At 40.6% G+C, this 22,999-nt stretch overlaps 1 protein-coding gene across 2 annotated transcripts in view; it reads left to right on the forward strand.

Moving 5' to 3' along the window:
* Positions 1–22,999, forward strand: part of SEMA5A (semaphorin 5A) — a 627,428-nt gene that overhangs the window by 506,773 nt on the left and 97,656 nt on the right. The gene's annotated exons all lie outside the window — the stretch shown is intronic.

A 22,999-nucleotide genomic window follows, 5' to 3' on the forward strand; every position in this document is an offset into this window, starting at 1 on the left:
GCAAGCAGATTGAACACTTTCAAAGGGTTTCTTCTCTTTCCTTGACTCATCTTTACAAATTAACCAAGCAGTCTTAAATTCTGCAGTCTTTCAGAATATTTTTCTTCCAGTGGTGACAGGCACAAAGGAAAATGTATGACACAGATTGGAGTTTAAACTTCTGTGACTGGTGCAGAGAAGTTAGAATGTAATCTGTAATTTTTCCATATAGATCTTTCTTGATAATCGGGCACTAACATTATATGATTCATAAGGCTGAGCAGTATTTTGGATTTAAAATAATTTGTTCATGGTCTCAAGTAAAAATTGCATACCCCAGATAGCCTTGGGAAATTCCATGAGTTAGGAAGAATGTTATGAGGTGCTTTGTCAGATCTTAAAATGGACCCAATAAAATTATGTTCCTGGGATTTGCAATCTGAGTCCCCTCACCAGTGTCATTCTTAAAATGTTGTACAACGATAGCATAGTCTAGTGTATTCAAACAGTTCCTACCCAGTTCAGCTACTGCATGCTTATGTTGGACAGCTCTTTGGTTTACCTGTTTCAATAAAACTAGTAGTTTTATCTCTAAGAGACCCCCAAACAATTAAGTATAGAATCATAGACATGTAGGGCTGCAAGGGACCTTGAGAGGTCATTTAGTTCAGTCCTCTGCACTGAGGCAGGACAAAGTATACGTAGACCGTCTCTAACAGTTGTTTGTCTAACCTGTTCTTAAAAAAACCTCCAATGATGGGGATTCCACAGCCTCCCTTGGAAGCTTATTCCAGAGCTTCACTATCTTTGTAATTAGAAAGTTTTTCCTAATATCAAACCTAAATCTCCCTTGCTGCAGATTAAGCCTATTTCTTTTTTTTCTACCATGGAGAACAACTGAGCACTGTCCTCTTTATAATAGCCCTTAATGTATTTGAAGACTATGGTCAGGGCCACACACAGTCTTCTTTCCTCAGGATTAAACATGTTCAGTTTTTTTAACCTTCCTCATAAGTCATGTTTCCTAAACCTTTTAAAATAATTTTTGTTCCTCTCTTCTAGGCTCCTTCCAATATGTCCATATATTTCTTAAAGTGCGACACCTAGAATTGGACATTGTACTGCAACTGAGACCTCACCAGTGCTGAGTAGAGAGGGACAGTTGTCTCCCATGCCTTATATGCAATACTCCTGTTAATACACCCCAGAATGATATTAGCCTTTTCTGCAGCTGCATCACATTGTTGACTCCTATTCAATTCGTGATCCACTATAAACTCCTGATCCTTTTCAGCCACTTATTTATTCCCCATTTCATATTTGTGTATTTATTTTTTCCCTTCCTAAGTACAGTGCTTTGCATTTATCTTTATTGTAATGTGTCTTGTTGATTTAATTTGTCCTGCTATGCCAGAAAGACAGGAGACGCTGGAAGTGATTTTAATTAGGCTTCAGAGTAGCAGCCGTGTTAGTCTGTATTCGCAAAAAGAAAAGGAGTACTTGTGGCACCTTAGAGACTAACAAATTTATTAGAGCATAAGCTTTCGTGAGCTACAGCTCACTTCATCGGATGCATTTGGTGGAAAAAACAGAGGAGAGATTTATATACACACACACAGAGAACATGAAACAATGGGTTTATCATACACACTGTAAGGAGAGTGATCACTTAAGATAAGCCATCACCAACAGCAGGGGGGGGAAGGAGGAAAACCTTTCATGGTGACAAGCAGGTAGGCTAATTCCAGCAGTTAACAAGAATATCAGAGGAACAGTGGGGGGTGGGGTGGGAGGGAGAAATACCATGGGGAAATAGTTTTACTTTGTGTAATGACTCATCCATTCCCAGTCTCTATTCAAGCCTAAGTTAATTGTATCCAGTTTGCAAATTAATTCCAATTCAGCAGTCTCTCGTTGGAGTCTGTTTTGGAAGCTTTTTTGTTGAAGTATAGCCACTCTTAGGTCTGTGATCGAGTGACCAGAGAGATTGAAGTGTTCTCCAACTGGTTTTTGAATGTTATAATTCTTGATGTCTGATTTGTGTCCATTCATTCTTTTACGTAGAGACTGTCCAGTTTGGCCAATGTACATGGCAGAGGGGCATTGCTGGCACATGATGGCATATATCACATTGGTAGATGCGCAGGTGAAGGAGCCTCTGATAGTGTGGCTGATGTGATTAGGCCCTATGATGGTATCCCCTGAATAGATATGTGGACAGAGTTGGCAACGGGCTTTGTTGCAAGGATAGGTTCCTGGGTTAGTGGTTCTGTTGTGTGGTGTGTGGTTGCTGGTGAGTATTTGCTTCAGATTGGGGGGCTGTCTGTAAGCAAGGACTGGTCTGTCTCCCAAGATCTGAGAGAGCGATGGCTCGTCCTTCAGGATAGGTTGTAGATCCTTGATGATGCGTTGGAGAGGTTTTAGTTGGGGTCTGAAGGTGATGGCTAGTGGCGTTCTGTTGTTTTCTTTGTTGGGCCTGTCCTGAAGTAGGTGACTTCTGGGTACTCTTCTGGCTCTGTCAATCTGTTTCTTCACTTCAGCAGGTGGGTATTGTAGTTGTAGGAATGCATGATAGAGATCTTGTAGGTGTTTGTCTCTGTCTGAGGGGTTGGAGCAAATGCGGTTATATCGTAGAGCTTGGCTGTAGACAATGGATCGAGTGGTATGATCTGGATGAAAGCTAGAGGCATGTAGGTAGGAATAGCAGTCAGTAGGTTTCCGATATAGGGTGGTGTTTATGTGACCATCGCTTATAAGCACCGTAGTGTCCAGGAAGTGGATCTCTTGTGTGGACTGGTCCAGGCTGAGGTTGATGGTGGGATGGAAACTGTTGAAATCATGGTGGAATTCCTCAAGAGCTTCTTTTCCATGGGTCCAGATGATGAAGATGTCATCAATGTAGCGCAAGTAGAGTAGGGGCATTAGGGAACGAGAGCTGAGGAAGCGTTGTTCTATCTCGGGGCCTCTCCTTTTGCCCCTCCAACCCCACGAACATGATACAGTTCTGTGGTGACCTAGAATCCTATTTTCGACGTCTCAGACTCAAGGAATATTTCCAACACACCTCTGACCAACATATTAACCCACAGAGACCTTCCTGCCAACACTACAAAAAGAAGGATTCTGGGTGGACTCCTCCTGAAGGTCGAAACAGCAGCCTGGATTTCTACATAGACTGCTTCCGCCGACGTGCACGAGCTGAAATTGTGGAAAAGCAGCATCGCTTACCCCATAACCTCAGCCATGCAGAACACAGTGCCATCCACAGCCTCAGAAACAACTCTGACATCATAATCAAAAAGGCTGACAAAGGAGGTGCTGTCGTCATCATGAATAGGTCGGAGTATGAACAAGAGGCTACTAGGCAGCTCTCCAACACCACTTTCTACAAGCCATTACCCTCTGATCCCACTGAGAGTTACCAAAAGAAACTACAGCATTTGCTCAAGAAACTCCCTGAAAAAGCACAAGAACAAATCCGCACAGACACACCCCTAGAACCCCGACCTGGGATATTCTATCTGCTACCCAAGATCCATAAACCTGGAAATCCTGGACGCCCCATCATCTCAGGCATTGGCACCCTGACAGCAGGATTGTCTGGCTATGTAGACTCCCTCCTCAGGCCCTTCGTTACCAGCACTCCCAGCTATCTTCGAGACACCACCGATTTCCTGAGGAAACTACAGTCCATTGGTGATCTTCCTAAAAACACCATCCTAGCCACTATGGATGTAGAAGCCCTCTACACCAACATTCCACACAAAGATGGACTACAAGCCGTCAGGAACAGTATCCCCGATACTGTCACGGCTAACCTGGTGGCAGAACTTTGTGACTTTGTCCTGACCCATAACTATTTCACATTTGGTGACAATGTATACCTTCAAATCAGCGGCACTGCGATGGGTACCCGCATGGCCCCACAGTATGCCAACATTTTTATGGCTGACTTAGAACAACGCTTCCTCAGCTCTCGTTCCCTAATGCCCCTACTCTACTTGCGCTACATTGATGACATCTTCATCATCTGGACCCATGGAAAAGAAGCTCTTGAGGAATTCCACCATGATTTCAACAGTTTCCATCCCACCATCAACCTCAGCCTGGACCAGTCCACAAAAGAGATCCACTTCCTGGACACTACGGTGCTAATAAGCGATGGTCACATAAACACCACCCTATATCGGAAACCTACTGACCGCTATTCCTACCTACATGCCTCTAGCTTTCATCCAGATCATACCACTCGATCCATTGTCTACAGACAAGCGCTACGATATAACCGCATTTGCTCCAACCCCTCAGACAGAGACAAACACCTACAAGATCTCTATCATGCATTCCTACAACTACAATACCCACCTGCTGAAGTGAAGAAACAGATTGACAGAGCCAGAAGAGGACCCAGAAGTCACCTACTACAGGACAGGCCCAACAAAGAAAACAACAGAACGCCACTAGCCATCACCTTCAGCCCCCAACTAAAACCTCTCCAACGCATCATCAAGGATCTACAACCTAACCTGAAGGACGACCCATCACTCTCACAGATCTTGGGAGACAGACCAGTCCTTGCTTACAGACAGCCCCCCAATCTGAAGCAAATACTCACCAGCAACCACACACCACACAACAGAACCACTAACCCAGGAACCTATCCTTGCAACAAAGCCCGTTGCCAACTCTGTCCACATATCTATTCAGGGGATACCATCATAGGGCCTAATCACATCAGCCACACTATCAGAGGCTCCTTCACCTGCGCATCTACCAATGTGATATATGCCATCATGTGCCAGCAATGCCCCTCTGCCATGTACATTGGCCAAACTGGACAGTCTCTACGTAAAAGAATGAATGGACACAAATCAGACGTCAAGAATTATAACATTCAAAAACCAGTTGGAGAACACTTCAATCTCTCTGGTCACTCGATCACAGACCTAAGAGTGGCTATACTTCAACAAAAAAGCTTCCAAAACAGACTCCAACGAGAGACTGCTGAATTGGAATTAATTTGCAAACTGGATACAATTAACTTAGGCTTGAATAGAGACTGGGAATGGATGAGTCATTACACAAAGTAAAACTATTTCCCCATGGTATTTCTCCCTCCCACCCCACCCCCCACTGTTCCTCTGATATTCTTGTTAACTGCTGGAATTAGCCTACCTGCTTGTCACCATGAAAGGTTTTCCTCCTTTCCCCCCCCTGCTGCTGGTGATGGCTTATCTTAAGTGATCACTCTCCTTACAGTGTGTATGATAAACCCATTGTATCATGTTCTCTGTGTGTGTGTATATAAATCTCTCCTCTGTTTTTTCCACCAAATGCATCCGATGAAGTGAGCTGTAGCTCACGAAAGCTTATGCTCTAATAAATTTGTTAGTCTCTAAGGTGCCACAAGTACTCCTTTTCTTTTTTTAATTAGGCTGCAACTTTATTCTTACATATCTGGAGGTACCTGGCAGATAAAATTGTACAGAGTAGGAAATTCCATATACAATTTCATATATTCAGGGGCTGCCATCATCTTTTCCCATTTCCAATCCTGGCCCCATCCATCCTCCAGCTTGGACCCCGCCCCCCTCGTATAAAGGTTATGGTGGGGGGCTACAATAAAGGGGGAGTTGACTTGAACCCCGCTCACCATACCAGTCATAGGAGCCCTAAATCCCCTTTCTCTGCTTCTTTAAAGGATGCCTCCTTTAAATCCTTTACCATCCAATTTTATCTGATCACCATATCCATTCCCTATGCAGTACCTGCACTGGACATCTGCCACAAGCTTACATAATGAGTTGTGATATTATAACCCAATTTCCAGCCCCACCCCTTCCCTATCCCAGCAGGTCTGTAACCAGCTGTGGGGAGGCGAAAAATCCATCTTGCCTCGGCCAATCTGGCAGTCAGGGAAAATTCTTTCCTAGCCTCTCAAGAAAAGGGACGACTGGTGTAATGTCCACAATGGATAATTATGAGACCTGATATTTTAACTATTTCCATGGGTTGGAGGGTGAGTTCTGCTATCCTGGTCTGGGTTAAAGAAGGCTTTTCTGGCACTATCTTCAGTATAAATATCCCCCCTCTCTTCCAGTCAGCTGTGGCTGGGGGCAGCATCCCCCATCCGCTGATCTGGTCCAGCTGTACTGCTTCCTGCCTCTTTACCTGAAATGGGGAAGGGGGACTTAAAGAGTCAACAACCATCTTCCTACCAGCCTGCTGGACAAACCCTATTCCTGCAGTTAAAGGGGACAAAACTCACCTCCATCCATCCCAGCAAAGGGCCCCACTACTTGATACATGGTGAGGGTCTTCTCCCACTTGTCAAGGACATTTTGAATTCTTATCCTGTCCTCCAAAGAAAACTAACTCTCCTACCCTCGTGTCATCTGTATATTTTATAAGCATACTTTCCACTTCATTATCAAAGTCATTAATGAAAATGCTCAACAGTATCAGACCCAAAATAGATCCCTGTGGGACCCCAGTTTGACAGAAAACCATTTATAACTACTCTAAGTATGATCTTATTACTCTTTGAGTATGGCCTAAAATAGTATCACTACCAACCACTGGTGCAAGCAAGGCGCTATGGTCTGGTATGCAGTACCATTAAGATATTTATTGCTGGTACGCCCTACCGGAAAGACACAGGGCGGCCCCACACCGACAACTCCTCTGGCACGATGTACTGCCCCCAGCCCTGTACTCCAGCAGGGCTGTACATACCCCAAACAGAAGACACAGCTGCGTGGAAGGGCTGGGGGCAGTACAGCTCTGCTGGAGGAGCTGCCAGCGTGGGGACGCCTGGCAGCCTCATGTTCTGCTCCTTTTGCTGCTCCAGTTCCGGAGAGCCCTGCGGTTCAGAAGTCTGTATCTGGTGCAGCTGCCCACTCCAGGTAACCTGGGATGGGGAGGGGATGAGGAGAGTGTGGGGGCCCCAGAGTGGGGTAGGGCTGAGTCACATGGGAGGGTCACATGCCTCCCCTTTAGCTGGCACCCCTCCGCCCCCCTTGTGTTCCTCCCATGAGTTGCTTATGCGCAGAGTACTGGTAAGAAATAAATTTTACTTGCACTGTTGCTACCAACAAAATTATAATGTACGCTCTGTAAATTTCCATGTTCTTGGAAGAAAAAGAATTTAAGTGTAATGACTAAGTGCTGTTTACTAAGCCTCAGTGAGTTTGGAACTAAAATCTAGTATTGAATCAAAAGTTTCTTTACCATAACAGAGTTCTAAGGGATACGCAGACACACACCAGAACTACTTTATTTGCATATTTCTTGCTAAAAGATCATTGCCCTAATAGGACAATTTAAAGTATTTTATGACTTGTTTTCATTGTTGATTGGATCCAACATTTATGTTCATAAAATATTCTGATGAAAAAGGGTAATCCTATCTAGAACAGAATGGAGTGTATCCCACTGAGGGCTTGTCTATATAGTGCATTAGTGTACAACAACTGGATGTAAATTCTACTGCATACCAGCTTGTCATATACTAACTGGCCTGATAGACCCTGCTGGCATGAACTAAAAGTGTTGGTTTTGATTTAACTCCATAACTTGAGATCAGGCCTCAGAGATGAGTCCAACTCAAGGAAGGTTTATGAGTTAAAGATAATATACAGACCCTCTGCTCCTTCAGTTCTCTCTTTAGGCGCAATTTTCATTTACTTTCAGACTTCCTGACCTTACTTAACTCTTTATTTCATACTAATCAACCTTATGTAGCTTATCCAGAGACCTTCAGCTGACGATCATTTTGTTTTGCTTAGTGACGCAGAGCACAGCAAAAAGGCTGCCAAGTTTGTTTTCTGAATGATTATGAAGCTGTGAAAAGAAACAAGTTTGAAAGTTGGTAAACCATTGCCAGAGGACATTTTAGGCCAGGCTCGTCCCCACTGAGTACAGTGTCTTAAGCAAAAAGAACTCTGCTCACTGGTTGACATATGGTGGGCAGAGTTGCTACCTGGTTGTCCCTTACAAGCATGCAAGTGGAATCTGCTTGCTCAGTCATCTTCAGGGCTCAGATTGGGCCAGTACACAGTAGCAAGGAATATCAGCACCTTTGTTATGATCGCTTCAGAATATAAGATTTACTTTTTTAAAATGAAGTCTCTAGCTATTTGGGATGTTTTGGTACATACACTTGGTTCACATTTATGAGGCTAACTGACGCGGTGACATCAGCCTGCATTTTAGAACCTGAAACAACAGCTCTGAGATATGAACTGTCCAATTCATCTCAATGGGTGTTAACTCAGAGGCCAGAAACAGCCAAGCCCAAGGAGTCTAGATGATCCCCGTTTGGTATTTGAGCCCCGCTGGTGGGGATGCATCACGGGGCATGCCAGCTTCACTGAGAGGAAACCAATCACAAGGAGCTCAGCAGAGACAGTGGGTGTATTCAGACTCCACTGAGGACAAGCTGAGATGAGAGAGCATGTATGACCATATTTTGAACAATCTGCACACTCTCTTGTGTCTCATTTTATGGGTGGAATTTAGAAGAACATCGCCACTTTTTCTCCCCAATTTGATCCCTTTTTGTCTTTAAGCAAAAGTGTGGTTTCAGCATCTGACTAAAGTAAGCCCCCTCTTTTGTACACTCTTGATGCTATGTCAGCATGATGTAACTGTGCTTTTTAGTAGGATGAGGAAGAGGAGAGACCATATCACAAGGAAAGAAACTGGTAATCTGGTTTTGTTGGCCGGCTTTTCCTCTTCTACTTCCCACCAACTTCTGCTTGGGGAAATGTCTGTAGAAAGTAGGGGAAAGCAGTCTTTATATAAGGCTAAAACCTGATAGTTTTCTTTGCATCCTGATTTCTGGTAGATACAGTTGAGAGCCAGAGGAATTTTTTGTTTTATTTGCGTGTCGAGGAAGAGGAGAAGAATATTGTATACAGAATTTTGTTTAAATAAATTCCCAGCCTACCTGTCTAAGAAGTGATCAAGCTGTAAAGAGTGAGAATCTTTAAATCAGTCTTGCTGGAGTTGGGATAATTGTCACTCCTGGTCTACATCTATAACCTAGGTCAACCTCGCTATGTCACTCAGGGATGTGAAAAATTCACACCCGTGAGGGATGTAATTGAGCTGATCTAAACTCCAGTATAGACACTGCCTGGTTGATGGAAAAATTCTTCTATTGAACTAGCTACTGCCTCTCGATGGAGTTGATTAGCAATGGGAAACCACCTTCCATTGCAGTAGCAAGTATTTACCCTAAATCACCATAGCTTCAGCTGTGACATCATAGTGCTTATAGTGTAAACGAAGCCTTATGCTCAAAAAAAGAAGCATAAAACATCATTAGAACAAGGAAAGAGTTTCATATGCACAACAAATACTTGGTGTGTGTTTATAATTTTCTGTATAAAATGAGATAATTGTTGAATTGACTTGCCTGGGAGACATACTATGACTTAAATTTCAGTAAAGTGAATTTCCTCTCAGAAAGGTAAAGATGAGAAATAAAGTAGGCCCATAAATGCAACCGATGTCTGAGAGCAATCTTTTGAAAACTTGTTAACTAAAACAATTGTTCTTACTTGTGGTAAAAAATGTCTTTTTCTCTCCTACTGTTAATTATTATAAAAAATGTATTTACATAAAAACAGAATGGTTGTTCCTTAATAACTCAACTCATCTGGCTGCTTATTCCTCACCTCACGTTATTCTTCTTTGCGTCTGACACCATAATTTTCTCCACAGAAACTCATAGTAATGTTACAATATATGTTCCCAGAATTGTTTCTGAAGACAGTATTTTTAAAGTTGTCCATTACATGCTAGTATCTTTTTTTAAAATATAAAGGGAAATACATTAAAATATGCCAAAAACTAGAAATATGCTATGGTATTTCAAAGCTGTATCACTTACTGAAATTTCACACAAGGCATGAAAATAGATGACCAAAGGCCAATAACAAAGACGTGAACATGGAGTATGGAGTATAAGATAACTATAAATCTTCATGATGTAAGAGAACTATACCATAGAGAATCTTAAAGGTCAACAAGAAAAACTTCAAAATCAATATGCTGAGATAAAGGGGCCCTCTGAAGGTTAATCAAAGTTACTATAGTATGCTTGGAGTTGTCTAATTCCTGATAGGACTATTGCGGTCAAATTTAGCAGCAGTTGAAAGTCTGGCAATAGAAATCTTAAGTAGATCACAAATCACATGTTACTATAAGGTAGACAGGAAATACATGAGAATCAGAGGGCATTGTGATAGTCTGTGGATAGAACTGGTACATCATACTCATATACATTGTACATTTGCTTCAGAACTTCCTTCTTTCCCCCTGAGAAACATAATCTCAGTTGAATTTGCTTCTGGCTAATAATGCAACAAATAACTAATTTTTAGACACTCTTTTCTAGAATAAGAACTCTAGGCTGAGTCTCAACTAGGCTGACATATTGTATTATTATACACTTGTCCATAGTCTCATTTCACATCATACTAATGGTATAAATCCTTTTTATATATATGGGAGGGAATCTGCAAAAATGAATGTGCTTTTGGTGCCAAAACTAAGTCAGTCAGCATTCTGTTGCTGAATAAAGCAAAGGAATTATATTTGCTTGTCTAAAAATAGTCATGACTATAGCATTTGTATCTTGTTTTATCTTCAAGAAATTCTGATAATGAAAAATATTTACATCCCAAAGTTTCTATTATGAATCAAGGTGGAAAATAATCATACTTGAAAAGACTAATGTCAGAAATGTTCTCTTTCATTCTTTTATTATGACTTTAAAAAGGAATTTGGAGATGGATCTTTGAAAAGGACATTGTCCATTAGAGGAGATACAGCCTGCCTCACAGTATGTGCTTAGTTTCAAATATGAATTCGGGATGTTTAGTCTGGTGAGATGAGAACAGAAATTAAAATTGCTATTATTCTTTGTTGTGGTGTATTTTTTTAAATTTAAGCTAAGGGGAAGGGGAATTAACCCCCCCTTACCCCCCCCATACCCCCACAACACACACACCACAAAAACTGTGTAAAAAAAAAATAGAAAGCACACACAAAAATAAGATACAAAATAATGCTGGTTCTCACACATTTGCCAACCTCATCACTTTGCTTTTTGTACTACTCTTTTCTCCCATCGTTTGTCATGTCTGTTCAAAGTATAGCTGTTTGTTTTGTGTTTTTAAAGTGTCTGGCACAATGGAGACCTGATATAAGTTGAACCTATAGGCATTGCTGTAAATCTAATAATAAATAATAAATTAGACAATGGTAAAAACATTACAAAAATAAGATAACACAGAAGAATTATTTTCAGAAAATCACATCTAGCATGTGCACATTGGCTAATGCAGGGGTTGGCAAACTACAGCTTGTGGGCCATATCTGGCCCCTAAGGACTTTGGAACCGGCCCACAGGACTGTCACCCCCATGGGGCCCTGGGCCCCGCACTGCTCTGGGAAGCGGCCGGCACCACATCCCAGCGGCCCCTAGGGGAGGGGAGGGGCAGAGGGCTCCGCGCACTTCCCTTGCCTGTGGATACCTCCCCCAAAGCTCCCATTGGCCGGGAACAGGGAACCACCAATGGGAACTTCAGGGGGAGGTATCCACAGGCAAAAGCAGTGTGCGGAGCGCTTTGCGCCCCCAGCCCCACGGGCCGCAGGGATATGGTGCCGGCTGCTTCCTGGAGCGGCGCTGGGCCAAGGCAGGCAGGGAGCCTGCCCTGGCACCGGTGTGCACCGCTGCCACTCCACAGACGCTCCAGGTAAGCGGCGCCAGGCCTGAGCCCTCATCCTGCACCCCACACCCCAAATCCCTGCCCTGAGCCCCCTGCCTGCACCCCAACCCCCTGCCCTGAGCCCCCTGCTGCACCTTGCACCCTTCCCGCACCCCAACTCCCTGCCCTGAGCCTCCTCCTGGACTCCGCACCACTCTCTGCACCAGTGCCCTCAGCCCCGCCTGCCACACTGTGCACCCCCTCCTGCACCCCAACCCCATTTTCTGAGCCCCCTCATAAACCTCAGACCCCTCCTCTGTCCCAACCCATTGCCCTGATCCCCTTCCTGCACACCGCACCCCCTCCCACACCTCGCACACCCTCCTGCATCCCTGCCCCAGCCCTACATTCATGGCCCTGCATGCAATTTCCCCCAACAGATGTGGCCTTCGGGCCAAAACATTTGCACATCCCTGGCTAACGTCATGTTCAGAAGTCCAGTTAGAAACCTATCTGGACTTTTGCCCATTCAGTTACTGACTTTGCATGCACAGTTATGCTGAATGTGACATTTAAACTGAGCACACTGCTGTATGCCTGTATCTGAAAATGGGGCCCTGCTCATAGTGCTTGGTTTTTCAGTTCCTAGCAATCAAATTACTGAGTGATTTATTTTATTTTTTTGAAATGTTTTTTAAAATGTTTGTTTTCTTTTTGAAACAAACATTGTGCCAGGCATCATCTTTAGGAGTCAAGTCATTTAAAAAAAAATGTTTAAAATAGGGGAATAGATCCTCGGCTGGTGTAAATTGTCATAGGTCACCTGAAGGAGTGTAATTGGAAGACCAAATCACAGCTGGAGTTGCAGCTAGCAAGGGATGTGAAGGCTAACAAGAAGAGTTTCTACAGGTATGTTAGCAACAAGAAAAAAGGCCAGGGAAAGTGTGGGACCCTTAAAGAATGGGGGAGGCAACCTAGTGACAGATGGTGTGGAAAAAACTGAAGTACTCGATGCTTTTTTTGCCTCAGTCTTCACAGACAAGGTCAGCTCCCACACTACTGTCCTGGGCAACACAGTATGGGGAGGAGGTAAGCAGCCTTCACTGGTGAAAGAACAGGTTAAGGACTATTTAGAAAAGCTGGACATGCACAAGTCCATGGGTCCAGATGCAATGCATCTGAGGGTGCTGAGGGAATTGGCTGATGTGATTGCAGCACCATTGGCCATTATCTTTGAAAACTCATGGTGATTGGGGGAGGTCCCGAACTATTGGAAAAAGACAAATAAAGTGCCCATCTTTTAAAAAGGGAAGAAGAAGAACCTGAGGAACTACTGACCTTTCAGCCTCACCTCAGTCCCTGGAAAAATCATGGAGCAGGTCCTCAAGGAAACCATTTTGAAGCACTTGGAGGAGAGGAAGGTGATCAGTAACAGTCAACATGGATTCACCAAGGGCAAGTCATGCCTGACCAACTTGATTGCCTTCTATGATGAGATAACTGGCTCTGTGGATATGGGGGAAGCAGTGGATGTGATATATCTTGACTTTAGCAACATTTTTGATACGGTCTCCCACAGTATTCTTGCCAGCAAGTTAAAAAAGTATGGATTGGATGAATGGACTAGAAGGGGGATAGAAAGTTGGCTGGATTGTCAGACTCAATGGGTAGTGATCTACAGTTTGATGTCTAGTTGGCAGCCAGCATCAAGCAGAATGTCCCAGGAGTCGGTCGTGGGGCCAGTTTTGTTCAATATCTTTAACAATGATCTGGATGATGGGATATATTCCACCCTCAGCAAGTTTGCGGGTGACACTAAGCTGGGGGGAGAGAGAGATAGGCTGGAGGGTAGGGAAAGGGTCAAGAGTGACCTAGACAAATTGGAGAATTGGGCCAAAAGAAATCTGATGAGATTCAATAATGACAAGTGCAGAGACCTGCATTTATGACGGAAGAATCCCATGCACTGCTACAGGCTGGCTAAGCAGCAGTTCTGCAGAAAAGTACCTGGCTGGGATGATTTTGTTGGTGTTGTACCTGCTTTGAGCAGGAGGTTGGACTAGATGACCTCCTGAGGTCTTTTCCAACCCTTCTATGATCTTCTGTGATTCTAAGTTAATGGAGCTATGACAGTTTACACCAGCTCAGGATCTGCTGCAGAGTGCCCATATTGAACTGTGTCAGTGACTTCCAGCTACTTTGTGATCCTTTCTTTTGTAGACTCTAATTTGACATTGGTTTGAACTCTTCCAGGCAAAGGCAGGTAGAAGAATTCTCTTAAATGGCCCTTCCAATTTTTAAATTCAAATCTTAATAGTGTCATAAGAACATGAGCAACCTATGAAAACAGATCCCATTCCACTTCATTACAGATATTCTCTCATTCAAGAGTTTTTCTCCTCTTTAAGCAGTATTTAATTTAAACATTGCATGTGAATGGACAGTGCTAATTTCTGGGGATTCCAAAGTACTATAGAGCAACAATTCACTATCTCTAGAACTGTCTTTTGATGTTCACCAAGGGTTTCTTGTTGGTTTGCGCTGGCCTTAATTTAAACAGCAGTGGTGTGGCTTGTCCATATCATTGCACAGCGTAAAGTTGTTTGAAAGAATGACCAGATCTTAGATACATGTTAATTAAATCTTTTGGAGAGTGTCCAACCAATTTTCCTTAATAATTAAGAGGACTAGGTTTTCTGCTTTGGATTTTGTGTGTGTGTGTGTGTTTGTAATTTCAAGATCATTCAACTGAGATATAATATTAGGTATGTAGTTCCTAAATCATTTGCCCATCTGAAATATGTAGGTTAGTGACAGTTATGTACAAATGTAAGCATAAATTCCAGGAAAAAAATAATTAAGCCTATTAGATGCTGTTTGTACCTTGTTTGGGCACCATATTGTATAGTGATTGGTCTGATCTAAGAGAATGCCCCCCCATTATTATTTCTTGAAATTATTTTATCATGGTGGCAAAAGGAAAGTCACAAAAATGCTGATGATATAGTTTCTTCTAGACTGAGTACTGAGTTGCATTGGATAGACAAGAAAGATTAAGAATTAAAAAGAAATTGAACATTTGTATGGATATTAAGAATATACAGAGATATCATAATTAATGACTATGAAAAGATTGAAAGGGATATTATAACTCATGCTTCAGCACTTAAACCAGTCTCTGACTATTGGAGACCTATGAAGAGCAGATTATTCCTATTGTAGTGTTCTCATGCCATCCTCAGAAGCACGGTTCTGACCTCTGGTGGAGACAGGATGCTGGACTAGATGGACCACTGGGCTGATCCAGTATAGAAATTCTGATGAGCCATTTTACATTAACGAATCAGATTGCTTGAATCAACTCTTTTAACACCTTATTCCTCTTATGATTGCTTTGATTCCTGTTAGATTTACCATAATATGGTTAAAATCCCAGGGTGTAAACAAATTTCCCTACCAGAAAATTATTCCAAATCGCACATATGAACATGAAGAGTAACACAAAGCAATGGTTTTGTTTCACATTTTGGTCATTTAAAAGGCCCTGTGTCCTTCAGTAGGACATTACTAGGTTGAGTGATGGGTTAGGCTTGCATCAGTAATATGTGCTGTTACAGTTATAACTGCACTATTGCAGGAGCTGTCGAAGTGTGCAAGATTGATTTGTTAGTCTGACTAATTGGCAGCAGTCCTTAGCCATCAGAGTGCAATTACACAGAACTCTGTCCAAATTTATGACATTTATCTTCTGGCCTGTCTCTTGCTTTCATTTATTCTCAGAGCATCATAGTGATTTTTAATTTATTGGGCTGTGACAGGGATTTTTCTCTTCTTTGAAAATAATATCACTCAGCCATTTCCTTCCCTTCACTGTGCCAGGTTCAGAGCACATTTTAAGTAGTTTTGGGGTCATTTATTTATGTAGTTATTATAAGAGCTTATTTTCCTTCCTCCTGGATTGATGAAATCTCATCTCTTCCTCTGTCAACATCCAGTATTAAACATTTCTGCAGTAATATCATGTCCTCTCTGCCAAAGGAAGTTGGTTGTTCAAGGCCTGCAACATTCGTTTAGGGCAGCTCTGATCACAAGTCTTTAGAAAAGGCAAATGTGCACTTGGATTGTGTTAAATATTAAGTCCTTTGAGTGTGGCCGACTTCTTAAGTTATTTAGTATATAGTGCTCTCTGAGCCCTGTGCATGTTTACAAGCCACATCAGATGGGAAAATAGTAAGGACTCGAACCCTAACTCTCTGATATGTGGGAATATATGTTTATATGTCTTGAAATACCATTGGGCACACATGCACTGGCACTTACTTTTCAGTGTCCACAGTGATGCACATCCATATTTTGGAGGGCAAGTCAAATTCTACACTTCCAAATTTGAGAAACATTACAATATAGAAAACAGCATACATGTACTTTTTTGCATGTCTGGGAAGTACAGCTTTCTAAATGTTAAGCTATTAACATTTGTCAGGTCAACAGAAAAGATTATGGAATCTAATTGTCAGCTGTAAGGGACCTTCCTTTGATTAGCTAGCTGCTGTCCAGAAATTCATTATTTTTTGTTTCCTTGTGGCATTAGGTAGTTTCAGATAATGAAATTGCAGAAACCAAATATGTGTGAACATATGGTAATATAAGCTATTTTAGCTCCTACTGGGTTAAAGGTAAATGATGCCCTCAGAAGTACTAAGTAATTACAGCATAACAACAATATTAGCACTGCAGATACCAGTTACACTGAGGGCAGAATTTGACCTATTCAGCATCACCTGATTCTAATACATCACAGATATATTAATATATTCAAATCTCTAATTTCAGACCTTGAAGTTTGCATTATCAGGGCTTCTGACTCAACTACTGAAATATTTTTAACATGAGAAAGCAGAAAAGCATTAGGTTACAATCCAGACTTCGCAGACAAAGTCTTTCATTTCGTTCACTTTTGCATGGTAAATTAGTGGAGTCACTGGTTTAAAACTGCAGTAATGCAGTAGTGAGTCACACCCACAATATGCTCCTTACCTTGATCTGTCCAGAGAGATTTTTGGTTGTCACTGGGGGAAAAAAAATAAAGTAGCTATGGGTTGTACCTCTTCAAATGCCTGATCGAAAGTCCACACAATGGAAAGATTGCTATTGATTTAATGGGCTTTGGATCAGGCCCCAAATGCAGTATAAACTTCCTAGAAGAATGAAGATGAGAAATGATAGTTTACACACTTGTTCTTTTAGCAGCTTATTGGGATCCAAAATAAATAGACGAATGTAGTTCTATTGTTGTCTTCTGAGGACCTAGCCTAACAAGCATATTAGAATCTAACAAACAGAAATAGATTCATTACAGTGTAGTATCTTTAATCACTCGTGAACCTTGTTGCACAACTACATAGGGGAGTAATGGAGCATAAAAAACCTTCATACTCCCCTCCTCAGGCTTACCTCATTACCCAACTTTGCCCCGGGGGGAGAGCAGAGCTGCAGCTCCCACTCCTGAGGTGTGGGGAGAGGACAGGCCGAGGTGAGGAGCAAGAAGAGCCCTAGCTCAAGGCTCCTCTGCTCACAATGTGCTCTCCAGAACAGCTGAGCCAGCCTGGAAGAAGGTGAGATGTGTCAGGAAAAGGGCTTGTCCTATTTATTTTCCCCGTGGAGCTGGGGGAAGAAAGGACCAAATTGTGACTGCATCGCAGCTGTTCCACTTTGTCTCTCACATCCCAGGTGAGTGCCCAAGCCACTGGGCTTCTGGATGTAAAGGGAGCATCACCTCTTCTTTTGGTTGTTTTGTGACTGATGCCTAAATCCCCTTCAGAATCTAGCCCCCTAGATTATTTTTTGTCCAAAATTATTCAGCAAATTTTATACAAATTTGCTGATGGTTTCAGTTGAACCAAACCTACATTTTCTGGCAAATAAAGAGCTCTACTTGGAAATAAGGCTAGGGAAAGTTTCATGCTTTTCTCTTTCAAACGGTTTGGTCTTCACAAGAATAGAAATATAATATACACATTCACATACTGAATGTTGGTATGTGAAGAGCTTGTGTATGGTATCTTGGCAGCATGGATATTTGTTAAAGAGGCTTTAGAGTACTTAGAAAAAGGATTAATATCTGTGCACATAATCTGCTTGTGCAATGCCAGGCTAAAAGGAATATTAGGCATATACTGGAATTTAACGTCAGCAGTTTTCGTATGAAGTATAAAAATGATGCATGATACACAGGAAAAAAAAGCAAGTGATGGATTACAGGGGTTAATCCATCAAAAGACTGGCTGTAGGTCACATAAATGTAATTCTTGTAGAAAATGGAGTCTGTAGTCTTTTTTTGAGTATTTGGATAGGAAAGTTGGCTTAGGGTTTTTACAGGCAATTTCTGATGTATAGCAAAGAGTCTTCTCAGTTTACTGTTTTACCATTCAGTTTACAGAGTTTTTTCAGCAACTAATGCAAAGTGTTTTGATGTGAGGTGCTTTATTATGAAGAGATGCTAGTCTTTTTATTTGCAAAACTGAAAACAGCTGTCCACTATAGACCCCATTTTTACTCACCCATAACTCCAACACAACTAAACAAATTTGTCTTGAAATTTCACAGGCAGGATGTTCTGCAACAGCAGAATTACCTGTAAAGTTGAAAGCAAATGGGACAAGATGCTTTGGAGATAGGAAGATCGAACTAGTGAGAAAGTACAATGTTTAAAAAGTTCTGTTAACTTTTTTGATTTGCCATCATTCTAGAATAGATTAGCATAAAGTAACAAAAACAAACAAACAAAAAACTAAAGATTTGTTATTCTCTGGTCTCTGATAGGTGCCCTTCACTAGTTTTAGAAGAATTATTTAGTTCTTAGAATTGGTTTCTACGTATAGTGTTGGCCTGACAAAGAGTATGTAAACTCTACATTTGACCTTATATCTATGGCAGTGGAGAAAGAGGCAAGTAGGATTCACATTTGGGATGGAGAAGGAGTCAGTGAGAAAGGAAACAGAACACAGAGACTCACTAGGAAGACAGGGAGGCAGTTTAGAGAGTAAAAGGCTCCTTTCCGCACAGTTTGCAAGCTCACCCCAAACCCCTGCCAATGTGCTAAATTCTCTAAGCAATTTACAAACTCTGTAGTGATTCTTATTACTGAATAAGCATTAAACTTTAAAAAAAGTAAGTAAAGAGTTGTGAATATGGAAATTACCCTAGGCTTCTTTAAGACCATGTAGACTATACATAGTTGCTGAAAGAAACAGACTTATACTTTGTGTCATCAGAAATGACCACAGATGGGAAAATCATTTGAAAGAATTTTCTGAAAATATATGGGGTTCCTAACTTTAAAATGTTCTCAGACATTGAGACTTAGTAGGGAAACAGAGTTGAGAAATCTAGGTTTATGAGGAAACTCTTGAGGACCAGATGAAACATCGTAGTTGTGGCTTGCTCTCTAGTGTGCAGAAGCACGTGTTGCAGATGTTGACATATGGGTAAAAGCCACGCCCATAGACTCCACAGTTCTTTGACTCCACAGGCAAACTGTACAAATAAAGTAGTTTTAAGATGGCTGCAACCAGAGGCTGCAAATATCTTAAAGTCTTTGTCAAAATGTAGTTCATCTAAAGTTCTTCACCAAAGTGTCTCCATTTTATACACGCTCAGCATTACGTACATATTGAGTGGAAAGTTAGCAGGGGATAGAGGCAAACCTAAGCTCGTTTGGGTGGATATAACTGCTATTCTGGACTTTCTGATATTTGCTAGGTTTTTAAATGCAACCTTAAATATGAATTTCTAATGCTTGTGTTGTTTTTAGAAAACTGATGTGTTCTCATAAGGTTTTCTTCTTTTTTTTCTTTTGTTGTTGTTAGCTTGATTAAAAATAAATAAAACTCAAAAAACAACTTTAAAAAAATCCATTCTTAGGTAGAGCCTCTTTTAAACATTATGTCCTGATTAAAAACAAAGAAAGAAAAACCCTTAAAACACAATTTAAGGTTGGGTTTTTTAATTCAGTTTCTCCATTTATGTTTGTAAAGACCTTTTTAGTCTAGTCACCTTCTCCCTTCCTCATTGACTATAGGTAAAACTGACTATATACAAAGTGCTGTTGGTTACTTATAAATAGTTTGCGTTAATGATTGATTGATAGATGTTATAAGCATGTTAGAGGTATGAGGTACATGTTATAGGTGTTATAAACTATAGTTATAAACAACCTATTGACCTATTAGTTTTTCTAACAAGCTTTAATGATTAGCCATTTATTAAAACATCAAATGATAATATATTGACCCTTTAAATGCACCCTTAATATAGAATGAGACCACCGTGTCAAATGCACAAAGTAAAGTAACTGGAAAAAATAGAGATTTTTTTTTTAAAAAAATGTGCTTCATTTCTTCCAGTTCTAGTCATTTTAGGAGTTACTTGTAACTATATATTTGGTACAAAGTTTTTGAAGAGAAGTGTGATTTTTTTCAAGTTGAGGGTGTCCAAGTTAACAATTGATAGGTGTTTCTATTTGTAACTACAGCTTAATGAAGGTTTTTAGCTGAGATTAGAATATGAGTTTAACTGACTAATATTACTTACACACACACACTCTTCTCTTATATCTGATTACAAAGCTCATTTTTTCCAAAAAAATAATTTGTTATAACTTGTTTCTGCAAATTACTTATTAAGACAAGGAAAATGTTGCTTTCACTTTCCAATTGTTTTAATGAAATATTGCAACAAAAACTCATTTATATCTTTCTGAGATAAATGTATTGATAAATATAGCATATGTGTTATTCAACAGATACATGTGTATATAGTTACAAAATCTCAAGAATAGTGTTTGTTCCTTTTTGTTATTAGTTAAATTATTAGGAAATGTATAGCACATTCAAATGAGAGACAAAGAAAAATGTTTTGAGTAAGGCATAACGGAGGCAGATGTGTTCCAGCTTTTTCTTATTGTTCCCTTTTTTAAGTCACAGCAGTGAGAATTGGGTGTATGACAAAACCACCTATTGTACATTCTTTCAATTTGATCATGGGGCAGATGCAAATTTTCCTACAAAATTTTCAGTCTACCTCAGTCCCAACATACAGCTTACTACGTATTCCTGCTTTAGTACTCTATGCACAGATATGTCCAATCTTGGTGTTTGATTTTTCCAGTATAAACTGCAGAATGAGGCTCTATCTATCCCAGAGAGTTGGCTTTCCACAGCCACATTTTGTGAATATTTTACTCCCAGAAGTACCACCCATAAAAGTGATACTTTTGAGAGCGATGGCAGTCCGCCTCATGTTCAGTAATAATATTGCCTCCAATAGGGCTACTTAGCCAAGATTAGTTTGAACTGATTTGACTCCAATGTAATGTTCTGTATGACAGTATAAATGGTATGACAGTATAAATGATATGTTCATAGCCCCAGCACCTAAAGTCCTTTAAAATTGTTACTTCATTAAAGGTAATAATCAACTTCATCACATCCATTAAAGATGACTAAGTAAGCTTCAGGCTTTGACAGATTCTTCCATCCATCTTGATATTATTCTGATTGCATCATTGGTAACTCTGTACTTCTTTCCTGTTAAGATAAGCATGCAACTATCATTTTAAAATAATCTTGCATTGTATTTATTTAAAAGGAATAATAGCTGCTGAAAAGCTCAAACTGTTAAAACACTGCAGGCTAGATTATTACAGCCCTTGTATAGCCACGCAAAGTGAGTGAGAGGGAATGAGGCCTTTAATCCGCTGGTCAACATTGCTCAGTTTGTATCTGGCCCCAGAGAGGAGGTCGGGGATTGGCTTCTAAAATCCTCTGCCCTTGAGTAAGTGCTGGCAGGTAGGTATCAAAAATGGGCAGGGAGTGAAAAGAGCACTGACTCCATCTTCCTTACTCACAGACCAGAATGATTGGCCAAACACATGGCTGCATCACAAAAATGTATTTCTCCCTCTGTGCAATAGTATAAGGAGACAAATTGTGACTCTGAGTCACAGTTCATTCTCTGGGTTGACCCTAAAGTGGAAGAGTTATATAAAAGTAAAATTTAGTCCCAAATTGTCATCACAATTCCTGCAAATTCATTTGCTTTGAAGACTTTCTGGCTCTAATATAGAATTATTTATTTTCCCCTTAAATAATTAGCAGGCCAAAATGTAGGACATTTTGAAACCTGGGGTCTGCTTAAGAGCTTTATGTGCACCTTAGAATAAAGGAAGGATATCTACACCATGATATCTACATTACTTCTTCAGAGTAGCTGGCTATCCACAGTCATCAGTGAGCATTCAAATCCCTTAATATTGATTATAACATACTGCAGAAAATGTGCCCCTTGTTTGATTTGTATAATACCTCCAATTTATTAAACAACATGATCTAACTATAAGATATCCTTAATTGTTGCCACTCAGACAGGCCAGTATCCACATTTCATTTAAATCGATTGATTTCAGTAGGCTCTGGGGTAGGCTTAGACTCTTATAATTCTGACTGTTCTTTAATACAGTGGCCCTCAACCCTTTCAGACTACTGTACCCCTTTCAGGAGTCTGATTTGTCTTGCATACTCCCAAGTTCCACCTCATTTAAGAACTACTTGCTTACAAAATCAGAAGTAAAAATACAAAAGTGTCACAGCAGACTATTACTGAAAAATTTCTTACTTTTTCATTTTTAGCATATAATTGTAAAGTAAATCAACTGGAATATAAATATTGTACTTACATTTCAATGTTTAATATATAGAGCAGTATAAACAAGTCACTGTATGAAATTTTAGTTTGTCTAGTGCTTTTTATGTAGCCTGTTAAACGAGGCAAATATCTAGATGAGTTGATGTACGCCCTGGAAGACCTCTGTGTACCCCCAGGGATATGTGTACCCCTGGTTAAGGACCACTGCTTTAATAGATGTAAGGATTTGATGATGCCTAGCACATTAAGAACTGTTTTTGTGGATGGGAAAAAACTCACATAGTTTGTGGAAATGTAACTAAAATATTTATGTATGTCTATCCTAATCCCATGAAATTGTCATGTACTGAGCTCCAGGAAAATAGGTGTCCTGAACAGTTTTAATGTCAGCTTGTTATGTAGAGAAACAAAGTATGAGGCTGGAGAAAAACCTGTCGTTAATTAATGTATTCTCCAAATATGGAACTGCATTCAGTCGAAATTTTGATCATTGGAGAAAATAAAAAACACAATGAGTTTAAAAAAAACCTATCTGGAGCACAGATGCCAACAAACAGAACTTTGATGCGTCACAGATGACTTTGAATACAAAGCTT

The sequence above is a fragment of the Dermochelys coriacea genome, chromosome 2, assembly GCF_009764565.3.
Source record: "Dermochelys coriacea isolate rDerCor1 chromosome 2, rDerCor1.pri.v4, whole genome shotgun sequence".
Lineage (NCBI taxonomy): Eukaryota > Metazoa > Chordata > Testudines > Dermochelyidae > Dermochelys > Dermochelys coriacea.